Source organism: Mytilus trossulus, chromosome 12 (assembly GCF_036588685.1).
Source record: "Mytilus trossulus isolate FHL-02 chromosome 12, PNRI_Mtr1.1.1.hap1, whole genome shotgun sequence".
NCBI lineage: Eukaryota > Metazoa > Mollusca > Bivalvia > Mytilida > Mytilidae > Mytilus > Mytilus trossulus.
This window is the reverse complement of record NC_086384.1, coordinates 38,762,642-38,782,514: the sequence shown is the minus strand read 5'-3', so window position 1 is coordinate 38,782,514 and position 19,873 is coordinate 38,762,642.

Below are 19,873 nucleotides of genomic sequence, written 5' to 3'. Positions count from 1 at the left end.
CAATTCGATGTTTAAGTCTGCCTTGCCGAGTACACTTATATCTTACAATATTACGTAACCTGTCAATTTTTTTATACCTAGAGTCATATGTAATATAAAAACTTGACTTGACAAAAGATCTTAAGGTCAATCACTGATGATGAAATTAACAGGCATAGCTCGTAGCTGTTAAGATGAATACTATAATCCACAATTCATAAACAGTGTGTTTTTTATAAAAAAGAGAATATCGCCACAAGACTTATACATCAACTTGATCATTACACATGTGCATATGTTTAAGGAAAGAAGAATGTCACATATCAACTACTGTACTAATAACTAAATAATCAAGTTTTTCAACAAAAATAGATAAAATTGTATAGGCACAGTTTGGCTACAACTACTAAACTTTTATAACTGAAAGGCATGACTCGGCATTTATCTTCACATGTGTTCCAGGCATGACTCGGCATTTATCTTCACATGTGTTCCAGGCATGACGTAAATGGTATCATCGACATCTAAATCAATGGCAAAACTTCCTGATACTGAACGATCGGCCACATCACTAGAATATATGTTTGTGTTGTTCTTCTTGATCCAATAGTAACTAAAAGAAGAAATGCCACGTATAGACACCATTACGATATAAAATCCGTGTTTTTCGCAAATGAAAACTCCTGATGATAACAATTCAGACGAGTTTGAAATTCCTGTACTTGTTTTGATAATGTTGTATTTTATAACATCGTTCTGGAACATGTAGTAAGTAACTTCTGATGTGGTACAAGCTGTTACCATTACTTCTAACAAACAAGCAAAAAAGTTTAATGTAAAGTAGAAGAAATATTATTGTTTATCTGATGCTTGTTTTCTTAAACCAGTACTTATACCTTTTTCTTAATCATTTGGGGAAAAAAGGATATCGAATAGCTGTGTGTCTTTTTATTGTACATTGGATAGTGGTTTAGGAGGAGAATTGATATCTTACTGAACATATCAGGAGCTAATGGCCTTAGTTAGTCTTTTAAGTTTTTTAAATTTAAGTGCATGCGTATGTTTTGGAGTTTAGTGTGACGTACTACATGTAATTAACATTTTTATGAAGTGGCCTTCTGATGCCCCTCTCAGGGTGCAGGAATTTATCGCTGCGTTGGAGACCCATTGGTTGCATTTGGCTGTTATCTGTACGTTGGGCGGATTTTTGTCTCTTTGACATATTTCTTATTTCCATTCTAAATTTGATAGTGTAATATTTCTATGCAGCTGGATGACGGCGCCAATGATTTTCCGTAACAAAAAAAGGTGTTCTTGACCTTTCTGAGAAAATTTATTTTAATATTCTTCATGTTATAAATGACATTATTAGTTTTATTATCTGGTATTAAGTATATACGACATACCATATATATAATTTAACTCTAACTCCGCCACATTAAGTATGTATTTGAACAATGTCAAGAAACTTGTAATTCTGTTTTCGTTAGTGGCTGTCGATCTTTTATGTTTTTCTTTGTATTTTTTTTGCTTTTAACGATGTCAAATCGTTTTTTGATTTGTACACTACTCGTTGTTTTTATTTGTTTTCATAATGTTATGTATGAGCCTTTCTATTGCTAACTATAAGGTATGTGTTTTGCTCATTGTTGAACATCGACAATTGCAAACTTCAAGGTCATATTATCACTGCAGGAAGTCCAATTGGCAATGATACCGCACCTTCTCATTTTCAAGTAAATACAATTGAGTAAATAAGCGGATTTCTGGATAACGCAATCTTATTGTTTATTTTAAATTCGATATAGATATTATTGTACCTACCCTTTTTGCTTTCATTTTTTAGTTTAGAAAACAGTTTGCTATTTGTCACATTTTGTCGAAATTCTAACTCGTTTAGATATTTATTTGTGTGATTTTGTCCATCTTCCAATTTCTTCAAACTATTTTCCGTAGTACTGTATCTCTCCTTAGCAATACTTTCTGACAGGTTCATATTGTTTTGAATTTGGTTAATGGACAATGTATTGTTTGTAACATAGTTTTCTGTTGTTTTTGTTTTCCTATATAAAGATAAAAAGTCCTGACTTCTGGCCTGACTAATGCTTTCCAACTGGTATAACTTTAAGATAAAGGTTTGCACTTCTTTTTGTAGAGAGTTCAAAGTCGGAAGTTGATTCCATAAATTGCGTAAATCAACTATATCCTGTTGCAGTTGGTTTAACCTTTGATCTGTTTTATTACAGGTATCGTAGAACTGGCTTAGACCAATATCTGTTTGATTTTGTCGGTCTTCCAATTTCTTCAAACTTATTTGCGTTGTATTGAGATTTACCTTCTTCATGGTTTCTGAAATGTTTATGTTATACTGAATTTCACGTTTAGACAATGTATTGTTCGTTACATAGTTTGTTGTTGTTTGTGTACTCCTGTATAAAGCTAAAAAACTCCTGACTTCTAGCTTGACCTCTGCTTTCTAATAGATTTGTCTTGGCTTTTAAGGTTTGTAATTCATTTTTGAAAGAGTCCAGTGTCTGGTATACTGTCATTAATTAATTACGCCAGTCATTAATCCGTTGATCTGTTTTGTTACTAACATTGTCTAAATCATTGTACTTTGATTCCAGGGTACTTAACTTCACTTCAAAGTCCATGGTTCTTTTATATAGTTTTTCGATCGCCTCGCTTTCCGCTAGACATGTACATGTATTGTTAACTGGTGATGTAGTCTTCTGTTCGACTGACGATATTCTATTTTCAAGTTGTTTTATATAGTTTTCCATTTGAGAAATTTTACTATCCTGATCAACAGAAGCTTGATGTTTTTCTAGTGCGGCAACTTTTTGTTCTAGTAGATATCGATGTTGTTTTTTGTCGGCTATAAGCCCAATTAGAGACAGGAATTGTTGATTGGTTATAACCGAACCACCGCTTAATTGTGGACCAATGGTACTTATGTCAAGAAGGAAACCTTTAGTGATACAGCTTGACGACATCATTAGCACAACACAAATATACCGGCAGTTGACGTTCATTTTCGTTTAATGGACCTACAATTTGTGAATACTTTTAGTTTAGATAGCCAAAAACGTTGTTTGTATTATATGATAATTTGATAAAAATATACGTTCTGATTAGTGCTTTGCGTACTAATAAAACATATCTTCTAATTTACTTTTATCACCCGGTTGTTATTTCATCCAATAGACAATTTTATTTTTATTTTACATTAAAACTGTGCAAATACATTTATCTTTTCAATGACTACATGATGTCCTATTTATCTAAATGAATGCGTCATTATCAGTTTCTTTTATTTTCAATGGGAGGATAATCATCAATAGATATATAACATTTTCAAGTTTGAATTCAAACTCAGTTTATGTGTTCGAGAGTGATTAAATGGGCATATGTTTTAACATAGTAATACAATCGCATCTTTGAAAATATTGTGTGTTTCCATTTATACATAGTCTAGTGTCATCAAGTGCCCTGCGTTATCATACTGGTAATGTACACTGAATCTGTTCAAATAAATTTATCTTTTTGTTGAGTATATACATACAGTGCTCTATTGATTGAAATACATTTTGTTGTTATATTAATATGTTTATATAAATCGATTTATAAATAAGTAATATATAAAAAATTATATTCACATATTTCCAATAGTTACATATGATCTGTTTTTGCTATTTTTTATCATATATTACGTTTCCCAAATTGTATTCACAATTTGTTTTGTTTTTTTGTGTTCAAGAGTCATGGACAAATTAAATATTTTCAACTTGTGGGTTCGAATGTAACTTTTGTATCTTTAGCTTCTCTATTTGTACTTGTTTCAAAACACATATGCTGAAATAGAAAATTTATTTCGCATTCTAAGCGGGTAAAATATTAACACAGAAAACATATAATTTCTGTTTTCTTAAAAAAAAATCTCTGAATATTCTTTGGTATTCTGTTCATAAAGAAGAGAAATTCGTACATTAAAGTGTGTATGCTCATTCTTGATGTAGGGGTAGTCTTCCTACTGTAAAAGGTCGATATATCATATCATTCATAATACAGAACATAATTGTATTTTTCGATTCACATATATATCATTTTAACTGTTCAAGGTTTTAGTCTATCTATTACAGTTTTATTTATATATGGTAAAACATTTACATTGCTTTGTGATGGTATTATTTATCATGTTTACATGCCATTGCATAGCATGATATATAAAAAAATGTGGTATAATTGCCATTTAGACAACTCTCCACAAGAGACCAAATGACACAGCAATTAACGACTAAAGGCCATCGTACGGCCTTCAACATTATGCAAAGACCATACCGCATTCATTTTATTTAAGAATTGAATGCTTCTTTTTGTAAATTAATTGGGGTGTAAAAGCGTTGACCGAAGTTCATTTTGTATTCTAAAAATGGACGCACGGTCAACGCTTTTACAACCCTCTAAAGTTACAAAAAGAAGCATTCAATGCTTATAATTACAGTTTTTAGCTAAGATCATGAAAACATGATTTTTATCAAGTTTTGTTTAATTCACCTGTGCACTTCATTGTGGAACCTCGTGTCATCACGAATGATAAATGTTATTGTATGATGCAATTGCTTACGGAATAACATGTGATGTGCAGTTAGCCAATCAGAATGTAACGTGTAACCGGGCGGGGACGTTTAGATGTTTTTATCCTCGGGTTCGTACCAGTTTCCTGGATTTGAAAAGCAATTCAAAAGTTCTAAAGTCAATAAAAAGTTACACTATCACTATCAAATATGAAACAAATACTTAACTACATACAACGATTTTCAACACCTATCAACCTAACCCGAACTTGTTGAATTAAAACTGTTTAAAACCCTTTCTGTCCGATACTGTTTAAAACCAACTGTTTGAAACTATAGTCTGGAACCTAAATGTATAGAACTGGTTTGAAACCTAAATGTTTGGAACCTAAATGTTTGAAACTGGTCAGACGGTTTGGAACTATTGTCTGAAACCTAAATGTTTGGAACCTGTCTGAAACCTAAATGTTTGAAACGGGTCAAACGGTTTGGAACTATTGTCTGAAACCTGAATAAAACGAATGTATGGAAACTATTCAAACTGTTGTAAACTTTCGACGTATGAACTTTATTAAAATATATTTATAAAATGGTTGGAACAAGGTAGCACTAAGGTATGGTTTAACAGCAAACACTCACTGCAATAGTGAGAGATGTGGAACGCAAAACCTTAGCACTAACCCTGTTTATACAACTTCTACGTAACCGAAACTATTTATATCTTCTCAACAGGTTTCAAACACTCCACTTTGTTTGAATACTCCTGCTACTCGTCTTTAAATATTAACTTTTAATCTTCTTCTTACGACGTCTCTTATAAGAATGACAATTTACACTGGATAGCTACCCACTATTTATACTTTTAACGCGGACCTCGAAGAGAGCACCCTAGTAACAACTGTACAGGTAAAGCGTCTGATAGCAACCAAGGATAAAGGGATGATTTTAGATACAGTTTTCAACGATAAACGGATGATATGGAAAAGTAATAGAGATATCGGAAAATATAAAACTGTAGAACTATTGTAACCTTCTTAAACTGCAAATTCGTAACACTACCCACGCCTCCGATTTCATGCGTCCTCGCATGAGTTTTACAATTTTATACTGACTTAATCAAAACACAATCAAAACTGTTCTCGTTAAAACTAGCTGACACCATACCAAGGTTTTACTTTAAACCTCAATGTATCCACTCATTCCGCAGAATATCTCTCCCAGCAACTGTTTGTACACCGAGGGTTATACCATGATAACCAACTAATGGCTTTCCTACAACAATCTGCCGACAAGCGTCAGACCTAGGGGTACCTTAGCCTACTCACAGTTCCGGGGTTCCTGTCAGCCTCGTTCGACTAGCATGTTCTTTCTGTTTTGTTAGCTATGCTCCTATTGTCCAAATACTAGTATCATACTTTTATTCATATTTGTAAAAGCAACTGAATACTGAACTTAGATTAAATTTTGACCAGATAAAACCATTTCAAATATTCTGTTTTGAATACCACTAGAAAAGTTGTGTTGCCAAAAACTGGTTTAAAACAATTTTGCCTCACAACAGGCCACTTATGGACCCCTCAATAAGAGTTGTTGTAAAGGGTTCTTTAACGTGCAAAAGACGTGGTACTTCCTGAACACGGGACCTCGGATTTAACGTCCCCATCCGACGGACGGACATATATATTTATAAACAACAGATATAAAAAAAAACACATGTTTTTATATTTATGATGCTTCCTGCATCAATAAACAAACAAAAAAACAATCTTAAACCATCCAAACTGTCTCGTGCTCCTCAACCTTTTCTATCTGGTGACCGTGCTCATCATACTTTGTTATGATCCTAACCATTGCCCTTTCTTTTGCTACATTGGTCTGTCTGGCCTGTTCTTCTGTAACAAACTTTTGTCTTTTAGGATGTTCCACTTCTTCACTTATTTCCTTCTCAATATTGTCAGCTCGTATGAAGGACTGACACTTTTTCTTTGTTGGTGCCACACCTAGTAATGGGGCACACCTTTTCCTTATAACTGTAGGACCACTCCGTTTGTCCTCCAGAGTATGATCTACCATCGTTTCTTCTTTCTTTTGTGACATGTCTTCCTTAGAATATTCCTTGTAATGAAAAACTGCATCCTTCTTATCCGTATCTATAACTGATCCGATGATACCTCCTTCACTATAACATGCCTTCAGTTCAGAGTCCTGCAGATTGCTATTTAAACTGTCCGGTGTATCTAAGTCTGCATTGCTACTGTCATCCAAAATATTTATCCGGTTTTGAGGGTCAGACTGATCAAAATCATCATGTCCTCTTTCTGTAACACCAACCTTCTTTTCAACAATTCTGTTACTTCTTTTATTAGTCTCCACTCTGTGTATATTTTTCGTGTGTCTTTTAAGATACTCCTGCTTCTTAAAAACTGTTTCACAGTCATCACATCTGATCTCAGACTTTCCTTCATTAGTTCTCTTATAGTCATCTCTAGGTTGAACAAGTTCTGTTTTAAATGGGTCAGGAACTGCATTGAATACAACTCCATTTACAACAATCTCACGTCTTCTAGGGAGTGTGTTGATAGTTTCTGATACTGCAACCCTATCACAGCCTATGTGACCTTGGACATATAATCTAACAGCATGTCCCTTAATAGTTAAAGTCCCCTTGTATATATTTATGTTAGCTTCATGTGTTCTCAAGAAATCCAACCCTAGTATACAATCTACATTAATGTCAGCAACTATGGCAGCGCTTATACATTTGAACGTGTCAGTTTCAATATCAAGTTCAGTTTTGCCTGACACATGCAACGAATGTCCACTAGCTGTAAGTATATCCCTTTCAGTTGGAGTCAAATAAGGTATATTTGACATTTTCTTAAACATTTTAGTGGAGATAACTGAAACTGTAGCTCCAGTATCTATCAACAAATCTGTGATAATTCCGTTTACTTTTGCTTTCAGGAACATACCTGCATCAGGAAATAGTTTATGAACCCCCACTTTTCCCGGTGTCGTATCTGAATTTTCATAGTTTGGGTTAGTATATTTAGTTTTAGGTTTGTTCTGATATCTAGGGTTCTGGTAATTATATTGAAAGTTTGGATAAGCAGGACAGTTAAATGCTCTGTGGCCTACCTCATCACAAGCATAACACCTAAATGAACAGGGCTGCGGGTAACCACCCTGCTTCCTACCTTTACTGTTTTGTTTCAAGTCTCTCATTTCTTTTTGCAACTCGAGTAATGTCTCTGACATGGTTTTTAAAAGCTGACTTGTCATGTTGTCAGCACTGAGTCTATTTTCAGACGCAGTTCGTAAAAATCCCTGACCTTCAATCCTTTTGCTTTCAGCTTTGTTAAAAGCTTCAAGCTCAACTGCATGTCTGATAGCGTCATTTAAATCAGTGGGTCTTGCCTGCTTTATTCGGAGCCTCATATCCGAATCTATTAACGAGTCTATAAACTGCTCCTTTGCCAAAGTCTCCCGCACTTCGTTTGGTGCAGTTACATACGCAAGGTTAGTTAACCTTCTTATGTCTTGGCCTAACTCAGGCAAGGTCTCTACAGCTCTCTGGTGTCTCTCTCTGAGCTGGGTTCTGTACAGCTCCGTTTGGTTAGACGGAGAAAAACGCTCTTCTAATGCCTTAACCAATTCTTTGAAATCTTGTCTAGACTCCTGGGTTAAATTTCCCAAAACACCTTAAGCCTGACCACTGAGAGAAACGGCCAAATACAGACCTTTCTCTTTGTCTGTCCAATTATTAATTTGGGAACATGCATCAAAATGTGACCTAAAGTCAAGCCAAGGACCTTTCCCATCATAGGTAGCAGTCTTAACTATGTTTTTATTTTTGTATCCATCCGAAGGATAGGATTGTTTATCTTCACAAGACTCGGTATCACGAGTTAAACCAGTTTTACTTGCTCTTTTTGTGACAAATTTGTCACTAATTGGGAATTGTAATTGTTCAGTAAAATGTTTCGAAGCCTGCTTTTCCGCAGCAGGTGTTGATGTTTCAAACCTGACTGAAGATCTAGGTCGGGGTCCTAAACCGCCTCCATTTACACTACTACTTACATTTTTTTCATATATCGGAGAGTTTGTTTGTTTTGACAATTGTTCGGAACGCCTGACTGAACCTATCCCTGAATCACTATGTCTAAACACTGTTCGGGGTGCATCAACATGAGAAATTGATCTGTCTTTAACATACCGATATTTTTCTAATTCGGCAGTTAAAATATCTATATCCTGACTTAACTGTTCCTCAGTTAAACTTATGTCAGGATCATATAAAACACTATCTTTCCTATTTGAATTCATGATAAAATACAATTTATATGTACAAAATACGCTTGAGAAATGCTAGACAAATCCCACCGCTGCCACCATTTGTAACGTGTAACCGGGCGGGGACGTTTAGATGTTTTTATCCTCGGGTTCGTACCAGTTTCCTGGATTTGAAAAGCAATTCAAAAGTTCTAAAGTCAATAAAAAGTTACACTATCACTATCAAATATGAAACAAATACTTAACTACATACAACGATTTTCAACACCTATCAACCTAACCCGAACTTGTTGAATTAAAACTGTTTAAAACCCTTTCTGTCCGATACTGTTTAAAACCAACTGTTTGAAACTATAGTCTGGAACCTAAATGTATAGAACTGGTTTGAAACCTAAATGTTTGGAACCTGTCTGGAACCTAAATGTTTGAAACTGGTCAGACGGTTTGGAACTATTGTCTGAAACCTAAATGTTTGGAACCTGTCTGAAACCTAAATGTTTGAAACGGGTCAAACGGTTTGGAACTATTGTCTGAAACCTGAATAAAACGAATGTATGGAAACTATTCAAACTGTTGTAAACTTTCGACGTATGAACTTTATTAAAATATATTTATAAAACGGTTGGAACAAGGTAGCACTAAGGTATGGTTTAACAGCAAACACTCACTGCAATAGTGAGAGATGTGGAACGCAAAACCTTAGCACTAACCCTGTTTATACAACTTCTACGTAACTGAAACTATTTATATCTTCTCAACAGGTTTCAAACACTCCACTTTGTTTGAATACTCCTGCTACTCGTCTTTAAATATTAACTTTTAATCTTCTTCTTACGACGTCTCTGATAAGAATGACAATTTACACTGGATAGCTACCCACTATTAAAGTACTTCCGGTACAATGGCTGCGCCCATGAAAAAATAATGAGATGGTGAAAACCACATAAATCCAATGTTATTTACCCCATCGGTGTGTAAAATATGATGCATTACATATAACAAACATTTCTCATGATTGAAATTTAATATAAACAATGTCTGCACTAGATAAACAGAGCGGTGAAGATATCATTCCACCTCAGTCACCGGCCGATAACCACAACTTTGATCTCTCGTTGGCAAGTTGTTCAACCGAATATCCTAAAGATTGTATTCCAGACAAACTTACCACACCCACAGGTCTAAAAGCAAAAGACCTTAAATTTGAAGAAATAAATTTAGACCTGTACAAACCTGATGCAAATATGGTGGCATTTAGGGTAAATGCCAATAGAATTCTCCCATGGATAAAAGCTTTATCCTTACATTACTATGAGGGTTATGGGAAGAACGAAGAATATATAATTGTATGGAATGATGAACCAAAAGATTGGACAAAAAATAAAAGTGGGAAAAAAACTATTTGTATTGATTTAGCAACCAAGGTTATCCCCCTTATATACAAATTGACATTTCACATCAACACAGGGGTTGTACAAATTCAAGGAAACAAATATGACCTATTCTACAACAGAGATTTCCCTGCACTTAAACTGTTGGTATCACAGATAGTTGATTACAACAACTTGACCACACTTTCAGTGCCAGATACCCAACAACAAAACAATGTCAACAAAAACAAACAAGAAACAGCTAAGAAAGCTAGTAATTGTGTAACTCAAGAAACACAGGCTAAGACGATCGAAGATCAAGATGAAACAATTGTAAAATCTACTGGGGACATTGATATGAACAATAATAAACAAGACTTTTGCTGTCAAGTAACTCCAACGAATATGTTAGTTCCCTTTCTTCAACAAGACTCAGGTGTCGAGAAATTTATGAGCCAGCTAGAGACTCAATTCACGCATGCTCTTGATAAGGTTTTCTCACAACAAAATGACAATATTAGTAAGATGAATGATGTAATTACTAGACACATTGAATCATCAAATGACAGATTTTCGCAACTTTTAGATAAATTTGATAATGCTACCTCAAGTTTGATAGAACGAGAAAAACAAAATTCAGAACTGAGAGCACAACTGAAAGATGTCAACTATAAGAATACATTAGAAAATGAAATCCAAAAAGCTAAAATAGAGCATAAATATGATTTATTAAAACAAAAACATGAACTACAAGCTGAAAAAGTGTTGAAGTTAAACGAAGACACAAAACATGCTTTGAGCGACATATCAGACAAATCATCATTCATTAAATCATTAGAGTCACAGTGTGCCACTCTGAAAAGGCAAGTTGAAGAAAAAGATGGAGAAATATTAAGCTTAAAGTTACACGAGAGCCGGGATGACAGTTCTGGACAACCATTTCAAGAGGTACATGGGAAAAAAAATAGAAATGTCACTGAACAGAAAGATTTTGAAGAGAATTTAAAGCTAAATGTTCCACATGTAATAATAATTGGGACATCAAACATCAACAATATTGATACAAAAAAACTTTCATCCAAATTTACAGCCGAAAAATTAACTGCATATACGTTGCAAGAAACAGAAACTACCGTTTCAGAACTCGAGTTTACAACAAAACCAGATGCTTTTGTACTACACTCTGTGACGAATGACATTAAAACACACAGCCCGCAAGATTGTGTTGATAAAATGGATGATATTATACAAGTCCTTAAGGGGAAATTTGATAGTGCAAAAATAATTATTTCATTGCCTACCCCCAGATTAGATAATAGTTCGATTAACAACAAATCATTTCAACTAAGTGCAATGCTGAAGGAAAATTTTCAAAATGACGAAGCTATACACATGTGTGATAACAGCAATTTAGCCTACAAGGGGGAGGCTCTTAAAAGATATGTTGGAGATGATGGTGTACACTTAACCACACAAGGGGTTTCACTTTTTGCCTCAAATATACGAGATTCCATTGATGAGGTATTGGACCTTCCAAAACGCTTAACGCTTAGCAAACGCAACAATCCAAATAACATGTATAGAGGTAGAGGTCAATACTCAGGATATAGAGGTAGAGGTGAATACCCAGGTTACAGAGGTAGAGGTGATTACTTAGGACACATAGGTAGAGGAGATTATTCTAACTCAAATAACAGAGGAAATTATTCTAACTCAAATAACAGAGGAAATTATTCTAACTCAAACAATACAGGAAGAGATGGACCTGGCTCGAACATATATCGGGGTGGATACAGAGGAGACCGTCGTGGTGGATACTAATATTGAACTTTATTGCTTATAATATCTAATAAAACATTTTACTAATTAGTAATTGTCCAAAGCATTTAAAGACTGTAACAAAATATACATCTATATTTCTAATTTAGTAGTTAACTAAATAGATTTATTAAAAGTAGACATTGTATATTAATTAAGCAAAGAGGCACTTATTCATTGTATTTTTTGTTGTTTCTTTTTTTTTTTTTTTTTTTTTTGTTGTTCAGTATTATTTTATTTTCAAGTTAATTACATACTCTATTTATTCTGAGTAAAGGGCCCTTTTTTAGAGCAAAATTGATATAATTTTAAAATATTTATTCAATAATATCATTCTAAAGACTCAGTTTTAAAAAAAAAAGATATATATCTTGATACAATGCCTAAAAGAAATGATTTAAGTATTCATAACCTGACTTTTTGTGTTTGGAATGTTGGAGGGCTTAATTCAAAGGCATATAATAAGCTTCAAGATCAAAACTTTATCAATCAAGTGAACAGTTATGATATAACACTTCTATGTGAAACTCACATTGGCTACAATACATCTATTGATATAGAAGGTTTTAATTATTTTCCTGTATGTAGACCTCAGTCATCAAATCAGAGATTTGATGGGGGACTTGGCATACTTATCAATAACAATATTCGAAAAGGGGTGAAAATTTTAGAAAACACTTGCAAGGACTATCAATGGATTATATTAGATAAAGATTTTTTTAACTTTGCCAAAGATATTTACCTCTGTTTAGCATATATAATACCAAGCACCTCTAGTTATTTACATCAAACTGATGATGACATATTAGAGTTAATTGAAAGAGATATTATCAATAAATACAAAATGAAAGGAAACATTATACTCTGTGGTGATTTAAATGCTAGGTCAGGTGCTGAACCAGATTTTATAGAAAATGATGTATATGATAGTCACACACCATTATGTAATAATTATGAATACGACATTGTACAAGGTATTAGAAATAGTTATGATAAGAAAGTAGATACCAGAGGTAAACAATTAACAGAATTTTGTATTTCCACTAATATGAGAATCTTAAACGGAAGAATGTTTGGTGACTTGTTTGGTAAATTTACTTGCCATAAGCCAGTCGGATCTAGTGTAGTTGATTATGTAGTAGTATCAGAAGGTTTAATGTCAAATATACTTAGTTTTGAGGTTTCAGATTTTTTACCAACTTTTTCTGAATGTCATTGTAAGCTTTCTTTCAATATTATGGCAAGTTATATTAAGAATTCGTCAAAATGTAACATAAATATGACTGATTTAACAGGAGGATACATTTGGAGTAACTCCTCGCCAATAAAATTTAGAGATGCTCTATGCCACCCACTTTGCAAGGCTAAAATAGATGATTTTCTAAAGCAAGATTTTGATTCAGAAAAAGCAGCTACCCAGTTTGCTGACATACTAAAATTAGCTGCTTCAAAAGCTTGTATTTTTAAAAAAAGTATGAAAAATTAAAAAAAAACCAAAAAATGTAAATATTTTGATTCAGATTTAAAGAGGAAAAGAACATTTTTGATGGATAAAGGAGCATTACTTTCTAAATATCCTTTTAATCCAATTATAAGAGGATCATATTTTAAATGTTACAGAGAATATACCAAATTGCGAAGATATAAAAAAAGACATTTTAAGCAACAAGTTTTAGATCAGCTTGATCAGTTGAGGGATCAGGATCCCAAGAAATATTGGAAACTCATAAATTCACTGAAAGAACGTAAAAATGATAACACTCTAGATTCAGCCAAGCCAGAGGATTGGCATGAATATTTTTTCGGAACTCAATAAGCCATCAAATTTACATAGTAATAGAATACATGAAATAAAGTCTGAGGTAGAAAAATTAGAGAAAGTAAAACAATTTTGTAAATTAGATTTTAGAATCTCAAATACAGAAATTTCAAACTCTGTGAGAAAACCTAAAAATGGAAAAGCATCAGGTTTAGATGGTATTCCTGCAGAAATGTTAAAGGCAGGTTCATCAGTTTTAGTGCCATTGTTACAAAAACTATATAATATTGTATTTTCAACAGGATTTTATCCTCTACAATGGTCATCAGCATATATAACCCCGGTTTTTAAGTCTGGTGATCCATGCAAACCAGAAAATTATAGAGGTATTGCTATTTACACCTGCATAGGTAAATTATTTAATTGTGTTTTAAATAATAGACTAGACCACTTTCTTGAAGAACATGATATCATAAGTAAATGCCAAATTGGATTTACAAAAAAATCAAGAACATCCGATCATATATTTGTTCTTAAGACTTTAATTGACAAGTGTATTAATAGCAAAAATGGTAAACTTTTTGCATGTTTTGTTGATCTCAGAAAAGCATTCGACTCTGTTATTCATACAGGTATTCAACTTAAACTACTTCAACACAACATAGCAGGTCAGTTTTATGCTATAGTTAAAGATATGTATAATAAAAGTTAGCTATGTGTCAAAATTGACAATCAATCAACTCCTTTATTTATATCATTTATTGGAGTGAGACAAGGAGATGTTTTAAGCCCCAATTTATTCAAACTTTTTATTAATGATCTACCTGATGTCTTCTCTTCTTGTGCTAACCCTGTTAATGTTACTAACCAAAGGGTTGATTGTTTAATGTATGCTGATGACATTGTTATTCTCTCGGATTCACCAGAGGGATTGCAAGAAAGGTTAACCATGCTTAACAATTACTGTTCTAAATGGTGTTTAAATATAAATGAGAACAAGACAAAAGTTATGATTTTTAATAAAACAGGGAGACATTTTAATCTCCCTTTTTACCTAGGTGAAAAAGCTATTGGTTGTACATATAATTATAAATATTTGGGAATCACTTTTATACCCAGTGGAAAATTTTTTCAATGTAAAGATGAACTGTACAAAAAGTCTATGAAAGCATGTTTTAAATTACAACAATGTATGTCATCGTCAAACCCTAGTGTTTCAACTTTACTTCATTTATATGACCACACTGTAAAACCAATTTTAACCTATGGATGTGAAGTCTGGGGTATGTTTTCTTTAAACTCAGCTGCATGTAAGAAAAATGATCAATATATATTAGAAAAGGTGTTTTCGAATGATACATCTGAAAAATCACATATCAAATTTATGAAATATGTTCTAGGTGTAAATAAGAAATCCAGTAATCTTGCTGTGACTTCTGAACTAGGGAGATACCCAATGTATTTTTATATTATATTAGCAATGTTGAAATATTATCATCGACTTAATAATACTAAGAACATTTTATTATATGATGCATATGTATGTAGTAAAGAACTTCACAATAATAAAGTGAATACATGGTTTTCAAGTATAGACTGTATTTTAAAAAAGCTAGGCATACAAACATGTAATTTAAAAACCAGTATCTACTCTTTCACAAAATTTATCAAAGATAAGCTATATAAAAACTATCTCCATTTCTGGAAGGAAAATAGAAATAAAGTTTTACAATCAGATCAAGGTAAACTTACTACCTATTTTTCCTTTAAAACTCTATTTTGTTTTGAAAAATATTTGGATCTTAAAGATTTTAGATGAAGACAATCAATCTGTAAAATTAGAATAAGCGCTCATCCATTAAGGATTGAGACTGATAGATACGCCAAACTTTATGTGAATAGGACACTCAGAAAATGTTTATACTGTACTTTAAATAAAGTTGAAGATGAGATACACTTTGTAACTGAATGTCCACTATATATTGATAACAGAAATGATTTTTTTACTGAAATATCTCTAAATTGTAATAATTTTCAATCGTTAGACAATTTTTCAAAGTTTTTATGGCTATTTACACAAGAAAATTTAAATGTGTATAAATGTTTAGGAAAGTATTTATCTAAAAATCTAGAGATAAGGAGAAGTTCAAAAATAATGAATACAAATTAGCTACAAATATACATATTTTGAGTGGTATATGATTTTAAATGGTATATTTTAATTATCTAAAATGTATTGTCTGGTTCTGTCCTGGCCTTTTATAGCATTTTTTTTAATAGTACTAAACAATGTTGTTTTCTTATATTATATGTGTCTAATTTATGTCTAATCATATGTACTTGTATGTAATGTCATGAAAGCTCTTTATAGGGCCCTTTAATTGGAAATAAAATATTCTTATTCTTATTCTTATTCTTATTCTTATACTTTTAACGCGGACCTCGAAGAGAGCACCCTAGTAACAACTGTACAGGTAAAGCGTCTGATAGCAACCAAGGATAAAGGGATGATTTTAGATACAGTTTTCAACGATAAACGGATGATATGGAAAAGTAATAGAGATATCGGAAAATATAAAACTGTAGAACTATTATAACCTTCTTAAACTGCAAATTCGTAACAAGAATAACGTATTATAATGAAACATACATCTAATGTAATTATTAATTTGCAAATAATGCTTACACGATATGGTATGGTACACTACACAAGGACCCAGTATAACATTATAACTATTCACGTTATCAGAAAGCAACTGAAAAGCATGATTCTCGTATGTTTTTCGAATTACACAAATGTTAGCTGTACAAATAATATATCGAATTGCTAAGCATGGACTGGATGGTATTAACTGATCGCAAAAATAGACAAAAATTGACGTTTCATATAGAAAAGACAAATTTCACACTTCGTCGAGATTCTTTATCCCGTGAAACTCACCATTATTTGTTTTAAATTTTAATGAACATACATGATATGAATTCCTTTTCTTAGTAAAAAAGCAACCGCTTAATATTGTAGCCAAGCAAAGTCCATGCCTTGGGATGAAATGCTAAATACATGTTATACTATTTAGAGTACCAGATGGTTAAATGCATTAAAGATTAGGAATGAATAATAATGTTTACCGCCTTTAAAAGAAATATTAACAAATACAGAGAACTCTAAGAAAAATTCCAAAAGGGGGCGAGTCTGACAAAATTTAACTTAAGACTATATCAACCAACAGACGGAATGGAGAACAATTGTCAAATTTCTAATTAAGTATAGATATTTTCCAGATGTTATAGCTAGCTTAAATACGTATGAGAGTTGCTTACATAAGGGAAAACCCAATTAATTTTGATAACATTGTAAGTCGACGTGCAAGTAACTTGCTGTTTAATTAATTCAAAGAATTCAATCATCACTCTCTTCTGAAAACATCGAAAGAAAAATGATCTGATGTTGACATTTCTCATATTTCTATGTAATTAACTTCGTTTCGACAGAATTGTCAGCATAAGTTATTTGAGTTAAAATTATCTTATTACCAGAAATCACGATATTCTTAATCAAAAGAAAGTCTTTTAAAAAAGCAAAAGAAAGTTATTTATTGAAAAAATGAACTTCCAACGATAGTGTTATTGTCTACTGCATGTTTTGTTAGAGATTCCGCTAGAAATAACAGGAAATTGTGGAAAGATTTGGTCCAAGCAGTATTAACAGAAATGTGTTAAACATTCATCACGAATATATGACTTTTGTGAAATACAGAATTTTAACTGGACATTTCTATTACGCCTTGAATGTTTTATTGTGGATTGATTTATACAGAAGAAATGGAACAGTGTATAATTGTATGACAAAACATGAAAGTGAATGATTATAATTCAAAGAAACAAGAAACTATGGAAGAAACACTGTACAGGACTTCATTTGCGAATAAACAGTTGTAACGACAAATTAATACTGAAATCACAATCATTTTACAGTAAGTGTGTCGAATTACTTCAATTTTACGAAATGATTGCAAATTAAAGCTTGGAAAAGCAATGGAGAATATATCTGAAAATGGCACAAGCTTGTATGTTGCTGGTAAAAATATGTTTAAAGTCTACACTTTAGCAGTTTTAGCAACAATTGTACTTCTGATATCAGTTTTGAACATAGTATGTATTGTAGTGTTATTAAAATCTCCGGAATTAAAGAAGAGCAGATTTCATTGCCTAACACTAGGACTAAGTGTAGGAGATTTTTTTACCACGATATTAGTTGTGGTACTTTTAGCAAACAACTGCTTAGAAACCATTGGATTACACGTCCCTTATCTATGTATGATTCTTTCATCGTTAGTTTACTGTTCAATAGTATTTTCCCTCTTCCAAATATTGTTTATATGCATCGAAAGATATTTTGCAACGACCGCTACAGCTGTCAGAATGTCAAAATTACCAAAACGATTAACACAGAAGAAAGTGATGGTTCTGATTTTTTTATTACCACTTTTTTTCAAAATATTCATCAACGCATTTGAACTCCAAGAAGATTGTGTGGATAGCTTTCATTCATCAATGTACATCTATCTCACAGAAATACCGATTATCATATTTCTAATTGTAATCGTTTATTTGTATATAAACATTATTGCACGTCTACGGAAGTTGTTGGTGCGAGTGTCATGCGCAGATGGCGTATTACCGGAATTTCATTACACACAACGAATTAAACGACTTCAAATTAATATTTTGACATTAGGACTTCTGCTGATTGTTTTAGTTATTGGATTGGTTCCACGAACAATAGTTGAACTAATGGGAAATCAGGGAAAGGGGAATTATGCGAATACATCTTGGATCTTGTCACCATTGTTGAACCCCATAATATATATTCTACGTTTTACAGAATTTAGAGAGAGAATAACGAAAACATGCTGCTCTTATAGAGCAACACAAAACAGTGTCACTCAATTATAGTGTTTTGCTCACGGTTGTTCGACTAAGAACACAAATACAGCAAAAGAATTTCTTCACTACTGATATTTTATAAAATACCATTATAACAGATAGAAACAAAACACAAAAAAAAGACATCGTGGGAGATTTAATTGAAAAGAATAGAAAAGAAGGATAGAAAAGAAATTGACATATAGGCATTTAGTATGAGGTAATTATGGCACCCTCAACGGAGTTGGGGTGACATATTGTTATTGTTCGTTTCTTTTTGTCTTATTTTTATTATATTTATTCTTCCACACTTTTTTGTCCATGCTATTTCTCGGAATTGGCTTGAACAATATTGATGGAACTATACCATAATGTAGACAAGAACATTCTATAGTGCAGTGGGTAATGGCACCGTCAAGATGGCTGCCGTTACCATGGAAACGAAACAAAAGTGAAAAAATCCAGTTTTTTGTTTTGGTGAACTATTTGGAGACTATTTAACTCAGAATCATTATATTTTAATACAATGTAGGTGCCCACTATATACAGCTGTTGGATGATTTTGGCACTCATTGGAACTACTATGTTGCCATGGAAACTACTCCAAAAAATTCAAAAATCTCAAAATGTTCCAAACTTAATGAAACTTCACATTAACGATGAGCAACATTGGAAGATGTAGAATTTGGCGTTGGAATTTCCAAAAATCGCTGTTGTTACCATGGAAACAATGCAAAAAGGTCAAAACTTTGAATTTTCACAGAACATTCTAGAACATCAATGTTTAATTTATTCTAGAGACATTAAATGGTATATGATTGTGAAGGGAAAAAATTGCAGCGGGGGTTTAACTTTGGAATATTCAAAATGGCCGCCGTTACCATGGAAACAGCAAAAATACAAAAAACTTCAAAATGCTTCAAATTTATTGAAACTTATAACAAATGTTGCTCAGCTAATGTAGACTTGACTTTTGTGTTTGGAATTTCCAAAATGGCCGCCGTTACCATGGCTACCGCTCACCTGGCAATAGGGGAAGGGTGCCATCCGCTATTGCTTGCAATCGCAAATCTAGTTGTAAATTACTATTGTTCAACTTTCTTAAAGGTTAAAACAATATGAGATTTCCTAAACACAAAACATGGTTAACT